This window comes from Ambystoma mexicanum, chromosome 5q, assembly GCF_040938575.1.
Source record: "Ambystoma mexicanum isolate Mex_15411 chromosome 5q, UKY_AmexF1_1, whole genome shotgun sequence".
Lineage (NCBI taxonomy): Eukaryota > Metazoa > Chordata > Amphibia > Caudata > Ambystomatidae > Ambystoma > Ambystoma mexicanum.
The window spans coordinates 322,848,701-322,871,059 of record NC_090933.1 but is presented as its reverse complement, the minus strand read 5'-3'; positions in this window follow the sequence as shown (position 1 = coordinate 322,871,059).

The following is a 22,359-nucleotide window of genomic DNA, read 5'->3' as shown; positions in this document are numbered from 1 at the left end:
ACAGGGAGTTTCGGGCCCCTTCCTCACTTCCTGCCCACCCCAGGCACCCTGGAGCCAGAGGCGGCCTTCACTCGTGAATCCCGCCAAAGGCAAACCGAACAATGGGGCCAAACCTGGTTTGTCGTGCAGAGTAAATCTCAAGAAGGAACATTCCATAAAGAAATGGAAAAAAAAAGAAGATTGCAGCCATTTTGACAAAAATAGCACCCTTGGGCGCTTTACTGCCACTGGGAACGCAGCACGCGGTAAATGCACACCATGATAGTTAAAACGAAACCACTGCCACCAGCCATTCAGTGAGAAAAGGGTAACATAAAAATGTTACATGAGAAGCTAGAAAAAGTGGATACTAGGTAACCCCTCCAACACTCTATAGTAAGATAGTTTGAGCTGGGTCTAGAAAGTTACAAATGTAAGTAAAGTCAGTTTCACCCTACTGCTCTGGCAAACAGTAGTTTATCCCAGAGAAGGTAGTTAAACATTTGGGAAATCTGAAAGACATCCATGTGACGCTGCACTGAAGGTGCTGTGTGACACAATGTAAAGGATGAGGCTTATGTTTGTCAGACTCCATAACCAAAAGAAACACAAAGCTCAGAAATCACATTAAAATACATGAGAGAGTGGGAAAAAAGAACCTCCAGGTTAAAAAGAAAATCAAGTCCTCAAAATGGGGGTCTCTAAGGTGGAGGGAATTAGCACTTTTCTGAGAATTCCCCCTAACAATCACCTTGACAACACACAATCAACTACTTATTTACGCATTTAACCCATACTACCACTTTGTGCACATATAAACTGTATCTGCCATTCCTAAATGCCTTTGGGCTGTAGGTGCAAGCAAAAATTGTTCCCATTCATGTCTATGCTGATTTCAAAAGTAGTGGGATCCACATGTAACCACCCCCTTCATGAAATTGCATGAAACTTCACAAATAATTTGAAGATTGCTGTACACTTTTTTGACTGAAGTTTCATGAGGATCTGTCGAACAGTGCCAAAGCTATAAGCCACACAAAACTGTTCTTCCTATGGGTTGAGCAACTTAACCATAGCTACATGATCAGTACCAACGACCCTGATATATATCTTGAAACTAGAGATGCTTTCATCAGTTCTGCTAATATTTTTGAGTGTCTCAAACACAGGCTCAAATAAATGTCTGTGGCTGAAAAAAACTTTACTACCCATATCTGATCTATGTGTGTCTTTTTCAAATTATAAGGTATATCATATTATCCAACATCGACACACAGGGCCTGATTAACAAGTCATTTTCCAATGGGGTTTTCTCATAGGAAAATGCTTTTGTAATTCAGTCCCACTGTCAATATTATCGTTCCTCTGTTCAGAATGACGAGATTTTAGGGATCAATAATGAACAGAAGACCAATGCTACTTTCCATACATGTGCCTAGTTAAGGGCGCGATTGGACAGATTGACATAAATACACGTGGCAATGTTGCAAATGGTACAGTAAAAGAAAATGCTTGCTTTGAAGGAAATTGGAGGGAAAACTAAATTACAAAGGAAAGATAAAGAACACCAAGGAAAATCTATCAAAAATATTTCAAATTGGCTATTACTGTAGAAAGTAGTATTTACTAATTTCTTATAAAGAAGATGTATATTTTTAATGGGACATATCTGTATTGTAATGCTGCTTCCTTTAAATGCACTTTAGGAGGATTGACAGCAGAGAAATGGAGCCTTACAAAATTCAGTGAAAGAAAATAATATAGGTGTCAGAATATGCAGCACTTGACAGCAATCTTTCCAAACGACGACTGCAGAGATATAGCTGAAAAAAACACAACTCTTTTCAGCAATTTGACGCATTATCTTCTTCGCGGTGGTACAGATTTCAGTGAGCTGCCAATCATCATTGTCTCGCGAGAAAACAATCATATTGCTGGCAATAGACACCGACGGTCGCAAGGTGCAGTACCTCATGCTGTGCAAGTCATGATGATATCACTTACTCCGCACACAAAATCACGAAGAGTTTCTTAGTATGTGTTGCTAAACGTATGCATTGAACGGAGAATCAGATTGCACTGAAACATTCCAGCGTTTGTTTTTAAATGCACATACAAAGGAAAAACGAATTTCTGGCAAGCACTTTATTATGCAATCTGATTACAATATTCATGTAAATGGAAACTGTAAAGAGAACAGAATAATTCTGAGCAAATTAGCAGTGGTACAGCATTGGTTCCCTTGTAATAACTATGCTTCCATTTTCTAAATTCCCAAAACAAAGCAACACAATGCAGTTGGCGTATAACACATGGCACCCTGCCTTATCTGCAAAACAGCCTGCAAAGTAGGCTAATTGTGACAAATGACTTGTAATAAGTACATTAAATCACAACCGCTCTGTAATCAGTTATTACGCTTAGTTGGGATGTCACAGTGCCTGATGCATGTTATTACTTATTTTAAAGCACCAAATGAAAACTTGTTTTGATACATTTTATTAAACTGCATAAACTATTTTTTTTCTGCAACACGTTATGTGTTGCATGTTTGCTTTGTTAAACCCGAACAGATTTGATTTGGATTTTATGCATCAGCAAATGCAAGAATGCTTGCATTATATGATGCGAGAGGCAAGTTATTACATGGAACGACAGTGTGTGGCAATGTATTATAAGGAATGAAATAACCCCTACTATACATACAAAGGATACTGCAAGTCACCTTGCAGCTCAGTGACCTTATAAAGGAACTCAGCCTTCACTCTCATTACCCTATTTGGTCACAAAACTCCTAAGTGACTTTCAATATCCTTATACCCTATGATAAGGGGTACTTTATCCCATATCTATTGCTCTACTTATTCCATCTCTATATTAGTTCTACTGAGAAACTTCACTAATTCTACTCCAAATGTTCAATGTAAATTGAAAATGTAGTTATTAAATGAAGGAGGACCTCGATTGGAGCTTCCAAATTATGCAAAATCTGCTCTCCCACCAAATAGTTCACTCAATTAGCCCAAGAGAAAGATGACTGCCAGGGGCATCACCAAAGACATGTACATGGTTTCCATGGTAACTAGATGGCGATTCATATGCATATCATTTACATTCCAAGTTATTGTCGCTTTGATTTGCTTTATAAATATCTGTAATAGATATATTAAGTCTGAAGTTCCTAGAGTCCTGATAAATCCAGAAGAAATGCCTGTGGTGTTGCAAAAGAAATTACATATTGAGCTTGTATTACCACCTTATTCCTCATCCTGGTCACATACCACAAGTAGTGTCTCGCTTAGGACAGGTACCCAAAAGGATCGGCTCCTTTAATGAGAAGTATATAAAATCTAATCGTGCCTCATATTTGATTGTGGGTCTTGGTTCAGAGGATACTCAGCTCTGAGAACTGAAGTTGGGATCCCCCCACATGCCATCATGTCACAGCGCTGGTAGAATAACTTAAAGAAAAGTATCTGCATTACACCAAGTATCTGCATTACACCACCTCACGTTGGTAAGCTCCAATAGGGGAACATGATTCAGCAGCAATTCTGTTTCAGTATGTTGCATCATGACGTGGCAACATGACACCACAGAGCCACATTAAACAGGGCTTCATCCACTGAAAGGAAAGGGGGTGGTGACTTGACATGAGAATATGGGGCAGGTAAGAGAGATGATTTTAGAGCTTAAGTGAATTGTGAGCATGGAACTTCTTTATTACGGGACGTGGCTATGGAAGATGGGAAAAAGAATGAGTGCCAGATATCCCTCTTATCCCCCCCACCACCCCCAACAACCCCGGTTTTAAAAGAGAAAGGATGTAGGGATGAGCAAAGCCAAAGATCTGAGGGTGGGAGACATATACCATTTCCACATGGAGATATAACTAGGAAAGACCTTGTAATCCCCACTTTGGTGGCACTCCCCCCTGAAGACATCAAGGCCATGTAATGTAAAGTAATATAAGGTTGTCTTGTATAGTGCCCTTCTGCCATGTTTGTTGGCCTCACTGCACGTTCCTGTATAAGAACAGATAGAGTGGGGATGGCAGTGGGATAACAGAAGATGCACATGTGAAGACTTTGGTGTTGATGGGTGAAGGTCATACGCACCCATTACCTGTGTAACATTCTGCATCTATGGTTTGGCAGATTCACTTGGGAGTATGTCATCTGTAAGCCACAGTGGTTTAGTTTGATCTGGATATCCAATTATGTGGGGAGTGGGGAAGGAATAAAGATATGAAATTAGTCATAAGCTGATCCGCTAATGCCTAGGTTTACAGCAGCCACGTGGGGGAATGTGTGTGTGTAGTGTATAATGTGTAGGGTATCTTAGCAGGGAGTTGTTTAGCCAGGGGAAGGTTGGAGTGGTCACTAGAAGGCTAAACAACCCAGTGTCTTCTCTGCCCCCCTCTTGTAGGCAGGTCCCATTTCACTTTCTCACTTTGCATTTTCAATCTCATGATTACTCTTCTCTCTTTCTGTCTTTCTCTCTCTCTTTATCTATCCTCACATAGATACATTGAATCCCATCTGCCACAATGGCCTGGGAATTGGCAAATGTAGGAAAGGGGCAGTCAAGACACTCTAATCGTTTTCATAAGCTGTATGTTGCCTGTTATGAGTTATAGGAGGAGGACATTTGTCTCAGATAAATGACTGCTTGGGATATGAGGATCATGGGTACACAATTCACCTTACTAGTCTCTTTGTTAGCAAAATGAGAGAGCTCTAACCTGCTCATGTGTGGTGCTCAGTGGCCTGCTGTGAATTTTGCCGGTCAGGGCAAAGGGCATCTGGACAGTGAATAAATCTGTGTGGGGGGAACAATCCATGATTGTTTTTCCCAGAGGTCTATCTCGGGGCCTCCCTCAAACTTTAAGCTCATTGAGTACCGTGCATGCATCCAGAGGGAAAAATAAAATTCCTATTTCCGATGCCCCCCACTCCCTGGATGTAAAGGCTACTCCATATCTTTAATGTCACAATGATGCTGAAAATATGCAAGTGGTTCTTCACAATGACAAAAGGAACAGGAAATGTACAAGGTGGAGTGCTAATTACTTAATGAGTAAGAAGAAGCTGAGGTTCCATTGGCCTAAAGGGGATGCAGCAGCTGCGGGGAGAAGAAGAAGTCAAGTATGCTGAGAGTGCAAGAAAGGGAGTTTGAGGGTGGGAATAGGATGAGCTGTCCAGTAACCCTGCAATTCAGAATTTGCAATCTCTCTGGTCCCATGTGCTCAAAATAAATCTACTGAGATCCTGGGGAAGCTTTGTAAAACTACTACACAAACCAAGGGAAAAGCAGGTTTGTGGTATTCATCGCAATAAAAGGGCTGCCCTTCCAGTAATATGGAGGGTCTATTGGGGATTCCCATATGCACAAGGTGTGACCTGTCCCAACAGAGGGTGTTTTAGTGCAAAGAGGATATTGCCTTACCCATAAACAGATAATTGGGCTGCAAAATAGAGAGGAAGGGTGGGGAGATGCCTCTCAGGATTAAGGTGGGATTGACTGATTTGTGGCTTATTATATACACTTTTATAAAGTTTTGTAAGATTTCTGGGATGAGCAATAGATCACTGTGTTTGGGTACGTGTGTAGCTAATTCCAAAAAATATGAAATGGCAAATGTTTTGTTGCTGTGGGCACACAGTGGTTGCTTGGTCATTTTCAACCTGCTTGTAAGTCGTAAAGGCACACAAACTGTGCAGAGGGGTGAGGAAGGGTGGCAGAGATTATTTATTTTCTGAAATAAGGCGAATTTGACAGATTTATTTTCTCACTGAATTATTTATACAGTTACACAATTTGGTATTGTTTCTAGGGTGTGCCACATTCTGTTAGCTTAGTTTTCAAGTTAGTTCCAAAAGCTACCCAATTACATATATTTTGGACATGTGGGCTCCAATACATTCCCTAAAAGATTGCTGCTGTCTTGTGCCACATGAGCCCTTCATGGTCTCCAGCTTTGCTATTGCATGCCTTTTGCAGATCCATTGTATCAGCATATTTCCTGGCTACATGCAGGACCTCCTATTATCTTATCAAACACCCACATGCCTTCATTATGCCACCTCTAAACTTGACTGCAGTTACACTTCCATCATAATATCTGGACACCCAGAAAGGTCGAAAGGTTCAGCACTAACCTGACTAGCAGTAAACTATCCAGTCTCATTGTCTGGACACTGAGAGATGTGCAACGATTCACCCCAGTCCTGACCTGCCATGCTATACATTTCAGCCCTTTCATCAAGGCGCGCAGAGAGTTCTTTCTCTTTGGCCACTCTGAATCGTATTTTAGACAGTTCAATTTCTGCGTGCATCAATAACATGCCGCTTGTGAACAAGGTGATCATATATTTTTTATATAGCATTTTTAAAGTGTGCTTTACATAAATTATATAATCCGGTACATAGTAACTGAAATGATGACAATGGAGAGCAGCAAAGAAGAACTATAAATACAAACAATGATGAACCAACTAGAAGAACTTCCTCACGGATAGTGTGATATGCTTACCCATTTGAAGTCAAGCAAAATGTGTGAAATTTGCAAGAGGAAAAGTATGCAACATCACCCCTTGCCACTACATAAAAAAGGCATGGTTGTGCAGCAGAAGCCAGAAACCCCAAGTTTCCCCAAACAATCCACATACTATATCTTTGACTCGTGCAAACAGGAGAAAACAGGAGTTACTGCATTTTCTTAGAACATATGCCCTTTGAAGAGGAGTCCTTCGTAAATTAGCAATACATATAGTCGGGGGAAATCACGGACAGGGGGAGGATTCAAGGTCAGTGATATGGTGTATTCAATGGCTCTCACCCAAACAGCACACTGTATCACAGGCGGCAGATGGTATATCTGTGGAACATACTCTTTGCTTCCTGAAATGCAGTGCTAGCAAATCCATGTGATTGTTCTGTGACCAGTGGGGTGGAGTGAGAAAAGGACCAAGAGCAGGTGATGGAGCATACAACAATATGTTTATAAGGGCTCAACATTCTGACAGCACACCAGGGCACAAGTCGCAGATGGTTTAACTGCAAAAGTCCCCTCTTCACTTCCTGAAATGCTGTCGTGTCAAGTCATGTATTGTTCACATGACCAGTGATTCAGGGAGGGATAGGTGCCATAGGATGCTGATGGAGCACTGCAGCCAGATGTAATCAAGGGCTGCCACCCACGAGAGCACACCAGATCTCAGGCAGCAGATGGTTGCCGATTCCAGGCCCTCACTTGACCCCTCCTATACCTGGGGTGATGCATTCGTCCCTTGTGACTATTCCTGATGATGCTGGGACTGCAGTTGTCCCTTCAAGAAAGGAGTAAGTGGAGCAGGATTGGGAAACATCTAGATACGCTAGTTCTCACAATCCTTTCCCTACAAGCAAATGGATCATTGTGATTATTGTGACGACCGAAAATGCTGACATTTTTTTTAACGCTTTACACCACATATATTGTCTTCTCCTATGCACTTATACCATAAAACACGGATTAACCCACAGTCCCGGTAGGCGTATTCACGTTAGCATAGTTTTGATATATCTTGCCAATATGCACAATTAATTTTTAATCGGTATTGGAGGATAGTTATAGAAGAGGCCCAACAATCTTCTTAATATCTTATTTTCTTGGAATTCCAATGCATTAAGTTTACTGTGTCCCCATAGTTCTGCCCCGTAGACTGAGACGGACACTGCTTGGGCCCTTTAGACCTCCACAGAAGTAGAAATTATCCTGTCACCATGTTATTTTGAAAACCTATTACCACCTCATCTCTATGCGCTAAACTATTGCTACTCTTGTCTAATTGTGAACTCCAGCTTAGTAGGCTATGTATTCTTGTTTGTCGTGGTGATTCATTTTAAGCCTCTGTCCTGGCAAAAGATATAATTAACGTTTGAACTCCCTTAGGGGTTTCTGATATCAGGATTGCATTGGCAATGAAAAGGAGGCTTGCCAGTTCATGCCCTCCCTTATGCGGTGCATCTGCCTCTATCCCCATGATGGTATCTATCAAGCCATTGATGTACAGTGTAAAATGTATGGGGGCCAGTACGCACCCTTGTCTAACACCAACCCTGATGTCAAAACATGTTGTGAGACCTGTCCCTGACCTCCTTTTATAGGTGCATAGTTGTCAGAATAAAGTAGCCTGACCAAAGTGATCAGACATCTGGGAATTAGCATCTACTCAAGAATTTGACCAAGTTTATGGTGTGGGACAAAATCAAATGCCATTTGCAGGTATATAAACGCCAGTTGGAGGGGTTTTCTCTTAAGAACAACACATTTTTGTAATACTAAAATCAGTTTAAATGTTAGGTTGATGGTAGCAATATCCTTTCTAAAGCCGGCTTGCATGGGCGAGACTGTGCTATGGCCTTCACACCAGGGGAGTTGCTAGGTCTGGAAAAGACCCGGGGCTAAACTGATGTTGGAACTGTTGGGACTGGGGGCTAGCTAGTCTTTTGGCTGTAGCTCCTGAGATTCTACCCGGGTCTACAACCAAAAGATCAGGGGCTATAGCCCCCTTACCCCCCCCTCCCCCCAGCAACGCCCTTGCTTCACACCAGTCTTCCAGGAGTTGCTCAATTAGCAAGTGTATCTAAAAATGAAATGCTGCTGTAATTCTGAGAAGGTTCACTATAACCTTTTCCATAAACAGGTACTAAAATTGCCTCCATGACAACTTATGTGTAGCCTTTTGCACTAATACGAGTTTGTTAAACATGCTGCTTAAGAAAGGGATCCATAGTTTAATTTGATCTATAAAAATATCAACGGGAATGAAATCTGGCCCTGGAGCTTTCCTGCCTTCTGGCTTGGTAAAGCCGCAGACACCTCAGAGGGTTGGAATGTTTTTTTTTTTAATACGTGAGAGCGAGTTAATGGGTGAGTTCTGGCAGAATAATTGTTTGGAGTACTCTACCCATTGTCTGTCTTAGATGTTGTTGTGATGTCCCTTTTCCCCCTCTAATTAACTTTTGTACACAAGTCCAGACACCTGGAAACACTCTTTGAGTGGTGTCTGGAAACAGTGTTTGATGTGTAGGCGCCTTAAAACTACTCAATAAATACATACATATGTTGCCAGAATTCTTTCTTGTTACCAGACCTCGATACCAAGATAAGGGCTGACTGTGAGTTTTGCCCTGATCTTCTTCTAGTCTGAAAAGATTAGAGTCCCTTTCCTCTCTTTAATTGTATTCCTTAATAAGTGCCTTTTTGGCTGACTTACATTCATCATCGAACCACATGTTTTTAATAAAGCAAGATTTGTTTTTTTGTTCAGAACAGATTGCATTTTGGTGCCAAATGGTTGTATGCCGGTAACTAAATTATCATAGAAGCCTATCAGGTCAATAGCATCTGCGGTTAAATCATATTTTTCTATTAGGAGTAAAAGTATAATATACAGAAGTGGGAGCTAATGTACTTTGTTTCGATTGTCCCATTTTAGTCTTATCATCTGCTCAGGGTCATGATAAGTTGCTAACCATTCTACAACCTTAAATCCAGTCATACATTAACAGGATAGCACATCCACTAAAATGCAATCTATCACAGACGCTTTCTGATGGATCCTGAATGAGGGGTGTGCTGGCCAGTCCTCAGCCCATATACCATTGCAAGCCCTTGGTGATATAATGCACAGCTGTTTTTTGGGAGTACACTGCATTAGGTTGACATAAAGAGTGGTTTCCAGCGGCATTATGATCCTTTCAAACATTGCTAAATTGTTGAAATGCCCTGTTACTGCCGAAACAACCTTTTTAAAATCATATTTGGTCTGTCCTTTAAGTCTGCTCAACCTGGTTGTGTAGTCTTTCTTCTACAGAATGCCTGTGACTGATGTTCATATTGCAGTGATTTTTCTTAGCCACTGACCTGTTTTTATTTGTGGAATAATTTTGAGTAGTCTACCTGTATTCCCTAATGGTTGGTATTCCTCAAACCCAGAGTTATAGCTTGTGCATGCACTGAGATCGTCCGCATGGTCCACTCCAACTAGTGCCTGATTGAAGTCCCTTGCTAATGCTGCATTTAGAAAGTATGCCCAATAGCCACGCTTTGAAATTTGTATTTAGAAGTGCTACCAATAGCATCTGTGAAAGTTGATTATAGAAGTGTATCCAATAGACATTCTGGAAAGTGGCATTTAGAAGTTTGACCAATAGCCTCTCTGAAAACTTGAATTTAGAAGTGTGCCCAGTAGATGCTCTGTGAAAATTGTATTTAGAAGTATACCCAATAGCCTCTGTGAGAGTTACATTTAGAAGTGTGCCAAATAGCCTCTCTGATAAATTGAATTCAGAAGTGTACCCAATTGCTTCTGTGTGGAAAATTGTACCTAGAAGTTTCGCCCAGTAGCCTCTCTGGGAAAGTTGCATTTAGAAGTTTGCACATTGAAAAAGCATACAACCCATCATATCACACCACCACGCTTACTCTCTCCTTTACATCACCACTCAACTAGAACACAGAGATACTATGACACCATTCGGTATAACTGTTCTCATACGAACATCCGCCGCTTACTACACATCATTCTATGTAAACACTGCTGGTCTCACACCCCCAGCCAGGCGTTTTCCTCAGGCCTAACGCAGCCACATCCGTTCCGGATAAATCCTGCCAGAACGAACACATTCTCCTGATCTCTCAACCACCACACCTACCGATAAGAAGCAGCTATTACACAAGTACCGCACGAGCTGCACACATATCCGGTGCTCACACGCACCTTTTGACTCTCCCTACTCTCTCTACTGATCTGAACTGCGGTTCCCAAGGGCGTTCAACCTACCAGCGCCTTCAGACCATACCAATGGTATATAAGGCGCTATATAAGTGCAAAATAACATAACAAAAAATAACATAATGTCTAGAACCCTACTGAATCATAGCTACATCTTTGTATCTAAAGGATCTCAAGGCATGCTTGCTGTTACCAGCAGTAACGGAAAATGATGTTTCTCCCAGGAACCCTGTTTCAGATTGGTGTTTATCACCCAGGTAAATGAAGGTCTTGCCTTCCAAGGAATTCTGAGCCCTAGTACTATGGGGGTGGGTCTACTAAAAATCTTGCATTGACATCATTTGCAAGCCTATGTGAGGAAGACCTTATCCAAACCTGTCTAACTTTACCAAGAGTGGTAGAATGGACTGGCACTCATACAGTCCTCCTTTGGCCTCCCACAAGGACAATTACCCACTGTACTGTGTTGAATGAGAACTAATTGGGGAACTTGCATCTTCCATTTGTTATTTACAATGGTGCCAATATTATCATTGTACTGTCAGCATCTTGCTACTTCAAATTGCCACCAGGTCAAAGTTGTGCATGTTCAGCCTTGCTGCTAGAGTCTTGGAACCCAGGAACTGCGAAGTAAGAGATTGAGGTGCCCTTTTTGCACATAGAAGGGATGGCAGATAAGGTACAGTCTGTATGGGTGGTCTATCTGGGTTCCAATTCGGAAGGATTCCGTTTTTTTAGAGGATTTCTTCAGGTCTTCAGGCAAGTGTGTGAAATCTCCTGGCCTATGGATGGGCTTGGACAAATAGCATCTAGGTAGGGTCACCAATCTAAGCCTTCCTATCCCACTTCTGACACCACCTGTTATTTGGGACACAGCAGGGACATGAAAGGAAACCAAGCCTGAATACTTCATTGACCGGTATATATGAGGTATTATGAACAATGAGCTAATTAAAAAGAAGATGGGAACTTGCCATTCAAATGGAGAACAAAATAAAAACATCACAATCATCAGGATGGTCCACTCCAGAATAAAGTGATTCTGGCTAAACTGCAGGTGCTAGGCACCACACAGACTAATCTACAGAGCTTACTGCACTTCCCTCTGCTCTTGCATTGCTGGTTTTTGGGATTCCCAAGCACATTTCCTTCTACCTCCTTCAAAAGTAAAAAGACTGAGACACAGGTTAGACCGGCATCAGTGTGAGGATATGATATGTAGATGTCGGAGAAGCAAACACAGCAAGGCACAAGAGAAGGAGGCAGTAGGACACCATCTCCACAAGAGGAACACATAAATAAATAACAGGCAGCCCAAATTGCATAGACTACATGATATACATCATAACTGTATAAGCATTCACTGTGCATTGGGATGCCTGTCAACAATTGATGTTGGAGCAACGATGTCAATGCTAGAAGAGTGGCTATTAACCCCTTAAGTGCCAACATCGAGGTATCTCGTCTTTGGGATAACCTCCCTGTTGCCAAGGACGAGATACCTCGTTCTCGGCACTAAAGGGGTTAATGAAACAGAAATAGTTAGAAGGCATTGAATGGTGAAATACCTACATCACCAAAAAAGGCCTTGGCACTGAGGGGGGAAAACCCATTTAAACAGATTGCATGTAGAAATGAACATTTCTGATCATTGAATTCATGTTGATACAATCTGATGTGCTCAAATGAATTAGATAACATATCAACATGAAAGTTGCTGAAAGTCCATGATAAGATAATGCCACCTGATATCTAAAGGTATGGGAGGGGTGGGAACCTGACACCCACCATACTCTGATAAGTGCGGGTTTCCACGCTGGCAGACTCCCCAGCAGCGTGTGTGTTCGTGTATTGTGCAGTAGGCATGAAGGCTGACATTGGTGGTGGGTCCCACGCATTAGCGTATGATCGCACAGGGCATAGGAGTGCTGATGGCGCTACCTGCCCAGCATACGTGTGTCAACTCTGTGAGATCAAGTTACATTTTGCATGAATAAATGTGTGTGCTGCGAGCACGAATGAACCACATGTGAATTGATTCTAGAGTGAAAAGCCGTGTGTTTGTATGCACCACTTTACAATGTAAATGAGTCGCGTGCACACCATGTTAATGAGGCATGTGCTATACCAGTATGTATGGATCGTGTGTGTTGGAGAATGCAAAGTAAAGTATATGAGGCAAGCATGGGGGACACATGTGTCTGTTTACCAGTCGGTCAAGAGAGCGGAATATGACCATTTTGTGTGCGACCATGGTAATAATAAGAACATATTTCCAATGAAAATGGAAACAAGCACCACATTCGCATGCATTTGGATAAACAAGGGAAACCAAAGAAATTAGCAAACATTGACAATGAGCAAGGAAAAACGAATCATGATTGAATGCCCTTTGGACAACAAGCAAACCCAGACAAATTAGAAAAGTAAGTCAAAGGCAATGCTGACATTCATGCACTGTCCCAGGCCTTGCGCTAAATGCAGGGAAGTCGTGGAACCTACAGTAAAACTAACATCTGCAGGATTGGGCCTAGGTTTTGAAACAGTGTGGTGATCGAATAATTTAAATCCAAACATCCAAGGAAGAAAATGTCAGCACAAGGAAATGCACAGCGGAGAATCTGCATGAACTCATGATTGAAGAAGTCAGTTGCCATGACAACAACCACTTGAGAAGGCCCTTCTTAATCTCACGTACGGAGTAAATGGCAAACATACCTGCAGTTATGGAGTTCATTGATATAGTGATATAATAAATGGGGTCGATGGAGAGCATCTGTCTGAAGGATCCATTACCCCCTGAACTTGGGGAAGTTGGCCAATGTTAAGAGCTGGCTAATTTATTCTCAAGGAACATCCATTTCTACAGGGTCGATCAGAGGAACCCACAGCAGAGAATAGTTTATTTAGGAGACAGGCTTGCGAGGTTCTCATGGAGAACATATTCTTTGACCTGGTGCATGTGAGGTATGATGGGCTGCACAGCCTAAGACGTTCGAGGAAAGAACGTGCATGTTTTCCTCAGTGTAAGCATGGACTTCATGGAGTAGCCATGGGAAGGCTCTGTGTCACATTAAAACATTCCAAAACAAACCCAATGAGCACAAGCTGGTCATTAGAAGGTATATGTGGAGGAGTTCCCTGAACTTCCAAAGGACTGTGGGGATGGCGCAAGGTCAGCACACAGGAATAGAAAGGGCGTGTGACAATTAGAACCACATATGCACATAACAGCCTGCATCAGGTGTCAGCTGGCTGAGGTGCTATGAAGTATGTGCTGGGAAGTGCTACGCGCTAACTAGTGGTGCATGGAACTGATGCAGAGGTAGGATCCCCACTGCAAGGTGGGTGAAGGCAGAGAGGAGAGCTAGCTTATTGTCCAAAATCTGGGTGTACCTTTGTTGTATGCTTGGAAACAGACAGGGTGTGCCACGCTGGTAATGGAGTGGGGCTTTGCTCTCTATGAATGCAGGACTCACCACTAAGGTTGTTGCTGAACGGACACAGGTGATTGAAAAGCAGGGACTCCATAGATAAAGCATCATTTTTAACTGTGTGGAGCCAAGGAACATTGTGTAACTACGTGAAACTGGCTTCAGAGATGCCAGATAGGCTGGGTACAAAAGGTCGACAGTTGGTAGCACAACTGGAAGATAATGCCGGTCCCTGTTATGCACATGATGCAGGTACTGAGGGTTGGTGGGTAACAGAACTGACCACCTCTGATTGCTGAACCCTCTGTAGCTGACCCCTTTTTCCCTAGAGAGAAGGTGAGGTGGGTTGAGGGTGTAGGACTTCTTACATTGTTGAGTTTAAGGTGGAGGCTCTCTAATAGGGAGTGGGTGCTTCTTAGGAGGGGCAGTGGTCTTCATGGCTGCCCCAGAAATGAGAATTGTGTACCTCTTTGGTGTAGGTTGCAGTGTGGATGTCTGTAGTAATTTTCCAGTGTAAACATGGAGGTTTTTTGGCCAAGGATGATAGTAGGCCGATGCTGGAAACTAAATTTCCTTTATTGTATGCCCAGAAACACTCAGGTAGGCAGGCAATATATGTAAGTATAGGTTTATAGATGACAAAGCCACTGGACATCGAACATCGTGGGGAAGATAGAAGACACTGTTTAACTGACACTCATGGAACATTGCAGTCAGGACCAGTTCATCATAGAACATGCAACAGTCAGACACCCAGGGTTCAATTCACCCACAGACATGCTATACAGAGCATAAAACATCTCCCTCCTTTATACTCAATAGAAAGAAAAAAGACAGCATACATAACATCTACTCCAGGTTATACGCCCTACCTCATTTCATTCACTGTTCTAATCCCCTGATTCCACTACACTAAAGGTGTTACCTCTTTCCTCATCTGTTATCACCTCCTTACACTCCACTCCAGGTTTTACCTATTCCCTCCTTTAATTATTTTTGCTTATTATCTCCGTCCACCTTTATGTACCTTCAGCTCTCACACCATCATATACTGCTCTACTTTACTGCCAACTATCTTGTCTGCTTCATGTGAGGCAGAATCACATGGAGTGCCCTTGGGGAACACTACATGTAATTAAGACTACAAGTGTCAGTACAATTTCACCTTTGATACAAGGCTGTACTACACAGTTATGTGGTAGCAGTGGCTGAGCAGCCAGACTTATTTCAAGAGTTGAGTGAGCAGTAGAGCAAGTTACACATAGGACCAACAAATACAGTGATTCAAATAAACACTTACTCAAGGTTTCCTGGTAAAAGAATATACATGTATTTACTCAGTCAGTTTGAAAACATTACACTAGCAAGAGACGCTCAATATCATATACTAATATACTACAAATACACAACCAATAAGTTACTGAACAAGTTCACCTCTCCTGAAGTGGGAGAAAAATGGCACTTCAGATACTTTAAAAAGGGGTACAAAGACAAGGTTATAGGAATCAACAGCACAAATACTTTCATAGGCAGGGCAAAGGGTTTCGGTAAACTACAACCAGCAATTCAGTTCATAGGCCTGGGCCAAAATCAATGGTTCAGAGTCTTTGTATGGCATAGCAAAGTTCTGGTAGTAAACGGTTAAGTATTTGCCACGGATCTTAGAAGAATTTGGTCAGGTGAAAAGTTAGACAAATCTTTAGGGAAGGACTAGCCTTCAACATCGGGAAAGGTTCACAAACTTTCACCGTGGCCGAAAAGATTTCCGGACCGCGTTTGCACAGTACTTTTAAAGTGAAGAAGAGCTGTAGCTGAGGCAGTTGTTCCTGGCAGTTCCAGCAGATCTCGCTGTTGCTGAGCTTCAGTCGTGGGGACAAGAAGGAGGACATTGGGAGGTTCCTGCACTGCCCAGGGATGAGGCCACAAGCTTGGCAAAATGTTGGTATAAGGTGGCAGTGCCTTAAAGTCCACAAGCTGGTTTCCTTCCCCAGCCTATCTGGTTTTCAACAGCACTCTGAAGAAAATTCGACCAGGATGGGGACGGTGTCCAGGTGGCTTGCGAGTTGGTTGTTCCCACAAAACTCAAGGGAAGAAGTTAACCTTGAAGGGCATCTCTGTCGATGGAGTTTCAGGCAATTCGGACCTGCAGCAGGGCTTCACCAGTCAGCCAGGAGTTGCAGCAGGACTCTTCCTTCAGCTAGTCTTTAGTTCTTTCGTTCCATTGGTCGACTCTGCTTTCCAAGGCCTAGAGACCTTCTTTTAAACAGTTTTCCCCCATTCATTCCAGCCTGGCTGTCAATCACACAGAAGGGTCCCTGTCCTTGCCGGACAGCCAGCCGGCCAATCACGCCAGAGTGCATTCAGGTCTCCTAGGAGACTAAGCTCAGGGAGTTTTGGGCACCACCCTCACATCCTGTCTACCCCAGACACTCAGGTGCCAGAGGAGGGCTTCAGCACTGAAGCCTGGCAAAGGCCAACGAACAAAGGGAGACAAACACATGAAGGACCTTTCCTAAAAGAAATGGCAAAAAAAGTTGACCGGAGTCTGTTTTTACAGATAGTTCTTGGGAGCCATATTGAAAAAAACGATTTTTAGCTACCGTTGTTCCTGGTCGGGAAAAATCAATGGTAGTTTGATCTAAACCACTGCCACCAGCCATTTAAAGTAGGGAAGGGTAACATTTCACTTTTATATAAGTATTTTGACTCGGGGTGGGGGGGATGCTAGGCAACCCCTCTAGCACTCTATAGGAAAATAGTGCATGCTGGGTCTGTAATTGTACATGCTCTGGGTGACAGTAATCAATCCCAGAGAAGGTATTTAAACCTTGGGAAGTCTGAAAGATATCCCTGTGCCACTGCACTGAATGTGCCATGTGACACACAGAAAAAGATGATGCCTATGGAGTTGTGTTAAAACTCCATAATCAAAGAACACAAAAGTAAAACACATTGAAAATGAAAAGTTCAAAGTCCCAAAATATAGCAAAAGAGCTGGAGGGCTCTAAGGTAGAGGGAATTTAGCACTTGAGTGAGAATTCTCCCTAACACTTCACTCCTGAATCCTCCTTATTGTCTTCCCCATCCACTCTTCTGTGGTCACCCAAAATAAGCCTCCTCCTCCACAGCCTGCTTCACTGCTCTGCCAGACCTAAATAGGGAGCTCCCACAACCTCCTGAGTCCAACTGTTACTGATGGTCTGCACCTGATGGACCAAAGAGTTGGAGTTCTGGGATTGGTTGTAGGCTTCTATTTCCCGTAATTTTGACTAATGCTCAGGGAGTTGGCATACGTCCATATGTACCCAGGTGGCCAGTTTGAAATGTATGTGTGTATCAGTTGTGTGTCTGAGGCCTGCCTGTGCCTGGGATTGGTCTGCTGTTTGTGCGTCTGGTAAGTTCAGTGGGGGAGGACTCGAGTTGGTTATGCTGCGTCTGACATATTTCTTGCAACTCTGCCATTTGTGATACATGTTTGTTGACTTGTGGTCGTTCTTCACTGTGCCTACGGCCTCATTAATCGGTGAAACCCCAGAAGCATGTCAGAGGAGACATAGGACATGAAGGACACTGGAAAAGTCCATCAGCAAGGTTTCAATGTCAGGGAGGTCTTGGCAATAGCTCATAAGAGATTGTCGTGACAAAAGATTCTTGGGGGGCATGGCATTGGATGACCTGAACAAGTGAGTGGTTTGGAGGTGACATATTGACTGACCCCTGCAAGGTGACCTGAACACTTGAAGAGTGTCCCAGGGATATGCCCTATCCTGCCCCGGGACATATAACGTACTTGCTTGGGAAGGTACCTGGCCACCAATGCCATTTTTCCTACTTTCTTCACAGCCAGGCTAGGGGTTCTGCCATAAAGCTTATACACTTTAGGTCTGAGTCACACTGGTTTTCACTTTGGCAAATGAAGAGATGCTTTTGAGCATCTCTGATTACCTTATACTTGATTAACAAAGTCTAAAATGATAGGACATCTGGGGATACTTGGAGTACTTTTGAGATATTCAGCAACCAAATGTGATTTACACCATTTGCTCATGGGCATCTCAGCCATGTGTCAGATACCTACAGAAGTGGGCCGGTGTAAATCTGAGATATTCTAGGGCATATCCACTTTTGCTGCAATTCAACTCTCTTTAAACCAGTTATTAGTTTGTTCTCTTTGACCCATGTACTGCATTGGGCATAACGCTATGCTCATGCAAATTTAGAACATCACTGAGCTCAAACCTCACATTAGATGCAGAAGTATCCGAATCCTGGGAGAATTGTAAGGTGATCAATGAATTTTTTATAACAAGATCAATACCATCAGACTCCACATCAAGGGCTCACAATCCTCTTATCCACTTTTCTATATCACCCCTGTGGGCTGATTAACCCTGCACTGACTTCACTCCACTCCCACCCGAGGATCTATAAAACACACTTACATCATTAAACTGATGCCTTACACTGTCCTCCTAGCCACCATCATTCAAAGAATTAATGGCCCTGCAATTACTGATCTTAGATAGTTAACACCTCTGTCAGCTGTGATATTTTCCCAGATGACCTAAAAACAGGGATTATGCACCCAACCTGGGAAGACCCACCTTTGACCCAGAAGATCTGGGAAATTACCCGGCACTCAGGTGCCTCCTGTTTATTTGCAAAGTCATTGACATGGTAGTTGATGTCCAACTACAAATGTCACACAAATTGGTATACACCCAGATTACCAATCTGGATTTTCTGCAGCAAATGCAGAAACGACACAGCCACCATTCATTGGGTCAATGACACCTTAAGAATATTAACAAAGATGAATTGCACCTGCAAACACTCCTGGACCTCTGAGTTGCATTTGATATGGTCGACCATCACACAATTCTCACCCTCCTTGCACACAGAATGGGCTTCTTTTGGAATGTCCTGAAATTATTCACATGCTACCTACCTGTTAGACAACAGTAGGTCCATTTGGACTCCCTCAAGTCTGAACAATGCACTTTTTTCAGAAATGAGTGTCACTGCCTTATACATCCATATGATTCCAGTAATGATATTAAATATACTTAACAGATAACCGTATGAAAGCCATAAAGACATGATAGCATTTTGGGTGGTCAAATTCCACCAGAGTTTGCTTAACAAATACCATATATGTGACCTTATTTGCTACGTCTAGTTCTAGGACATATATCAAATGCTAAATAAGAGGGTTGCCAACAGGTAATGCCAGGTGAATAATTTACACAGAATCAACTCTCAATGAACCCAGTCACTAAGACCACCAAAGACCTGCCCACTGGGACAACCAGAAGTCGGCAGAAGAATGTGTCCATCCACTTCCTCTTAAGTCTAGTGGGTGGCTAAACATGTGCCCCAGATCTTGGTCACAAATATAGCTGCATGCTTGGTCTTAAGTCTTAAAGTACATAACCATCATCTCTCCTTCATCCAGGGCTATCGTCACATAAGCACGAATTTCATGACCAGCCTAGGCCCAAGCGGGCAGAATACTGTATCCCCAGATAACCGCAAAGCAGGACATTCTTTAAAGATGAATCAACCAGGTGAAATGACCCAGTCCTCGAAGAGGCTTGCCTCATCACTTAGCAGATTGATGGCAAGCTCACTTAATGTGCAATAATCACAAAGCCCGTAATAGGCGACATATGCACACAGGTTTTAGGTTTTCTCTGATTGAGTAGGACAGTGGCACCAGTTATTGAAGGCGTAGGAACATTGCATGGGGCATCCTTGCTTCAGTTGTGGAATGTGTTGTTGAATGTTGCTGAATATTTTCCTTCCATAATGCAATTTGTTCTTGCTGAGTATTTATTCAGTTTGTGTTGATAAGAGAATGCTACACCAATAAGTGCAATGAAGCAAATGATGCAGCGCCCCTATGAGCTGCAGCAATATAAAACTCACAAATAAATAAATAAACATACAGAACAAGTGCATACAACCATATCCATTTACCAATCCATTCGAACAAACAAAGGCCTTTCCATCAACGTATAAAGTAAATCCATATATATTAGCTCTGCCAGTACAGTAAAATGAGATATGTTATGCATGCATGCATTGGTTTCGAGAATGCAAACAATGTTTTTTTTATGGCTTCTGAGACCACTTATTCTAGTAAGTGAAAGGATTATAATTGTCAACAAGGCTGTCGATGTTAAGTCATATATTCAGAAGACAAAAGGTCACAATTTAATGCAGTCTTTTAGGAGATGGATAACTGCTAAGCACTAGCCAAACTGGGCCTTTTCCTTGTTAACGAAATACTTTGGATAACAAGAGATCAAACATTATCATCCGTTCGTGGAATTTTAAAGCTTTCTGTACTCTAAACATGTTCAATGTAATTGTAAGCCATGTACTCATGCATTTTTCATTTTAAACTGGAAAATTCCCTTTCTACAGATAGCCCTTACCACTGCAGTCCTTAAAGAGCGCACAGACTAAAAAAAGCACAAACACATCTCCAATTGCAAAAAGCACAAGTGGCAGGCACTCAAATAATGCAGCAAATAAAATAAGCACAGGGGATGCACTATTTTAACGTGTAGCACTTTTGGAAATACCATGATCATTTTATTCCCTACTGTGAACTGCACATGTTGGGGACAGGGCTTTGTGCCAGTGCAAATTACGTATTTTACATCCCACCACTAATGTATCACAAGCCCCCAGCGAGTGAACTTTACAGTTAAAAGTTCTTTAAGGGCCCCTCATTGTGAAATGTAAAAACATAACATAAAAATGTAATGAATAAATAAACTTGCTATCATTATTTGGGGGATATAAATTCAAGTGCGACAGCAGCACTTCATACTGTTGTACTTAAAGAAAATGCTCAGAGGTCAGAAATTACTGTCACACCCCTGGAGTATCTCGCAACTCCTTCCTGACCACAGAAAGGAAATGTATTTGACCCCTACCACCTTGGTTGGCACGGGCTCCTGATTTGTACCAACAGGCAAACTCGACACAGCCAATGGGGGAAGAGGGTTACAGAGAAGTTGTGTATAGGGAAGGGGGTGTTTAGGGTAACCAGAGAAAGGATTATAGTTCGTGAAATGGATGGGTACGGGGGTTGAAAGTGAAAAGCACAAACAAAATGAAACAAAAGCAACAATACATATTCCTCTTAGAATTGGGTTTCTTTGCCTCCTGACCTCCCTCCAACTCAACAGAACATCATCGTCTTGATTAGGAATATGTCCTGCTAGCACCTATACCACCAAACCATTAATTCCCTAGTAAGAGTGACTAACATAAGCACATAGCGCCCAGGAGATTCCTGAACAAGCAAGAGCACATAACATGAGGCAGGAAAAACAAATCATGGCATTAGTCATTTCATAGACTGATAGCATACACCCCTCCTTCCCTGAACGCTTCAATGCTGTCGACCAGAGTTTGCTTCCACAGTTTCTATACACTGACTAAGTACTAGGTCTGCATGCCTTTCCATGAGCAGGCATGAGCAAACACCAACCAACATAGTGTGCCCTGAAAACTCAATGTTCCCACCCAAGCAATCCTGGAAAATGACCTACATTTCCCACACAGCTTTCATTAGCATTCATTTTATGGAAGCAGTGTTCCTCACACACACAGTGCTCCAGCACCATGGTTACATTTCCCATTCCCCACCCTTGATAGACAAGCCCAGTATGCACTTAACTGAGGCCTAGAGGTGCCGGAATGTAGCTCCTGCGTTGAGAGGGTGAGCCTGCGGTCTCCATGATGCCTGCCGTGCCTCCCTGAGGGAGAGCGAGAGGACAGGCTCTTCTCCTCCACACCTTCCACTCTGCCGCTCACACCTCTTCACCACCTGTGCCCGGGTCCTCCAGTACACCATCCAGTTCTCCTCTGGCCCATGCCTGCAAACACCAAAATCACCAACAAGCAGCATGGGCCGGGGAGGAGTTTATATAAGACAAGGCTGGGTGTGCATGCACGCACTCAAACCCCAAGTAATCACGGGAACTGAAGTCTTTTGGATCCATCAGCCCCAAAAATAGCCTTGCCGGGCTCTGCCAAGCCGCACTTTCCTCACATTACCCCCTGCTCATGGGCCCTTCCGAGGACCTGGCTTATCCGGATGAGCATGATGAAAATGTCTTACCAAGCGCGGTGCATGCACTGCC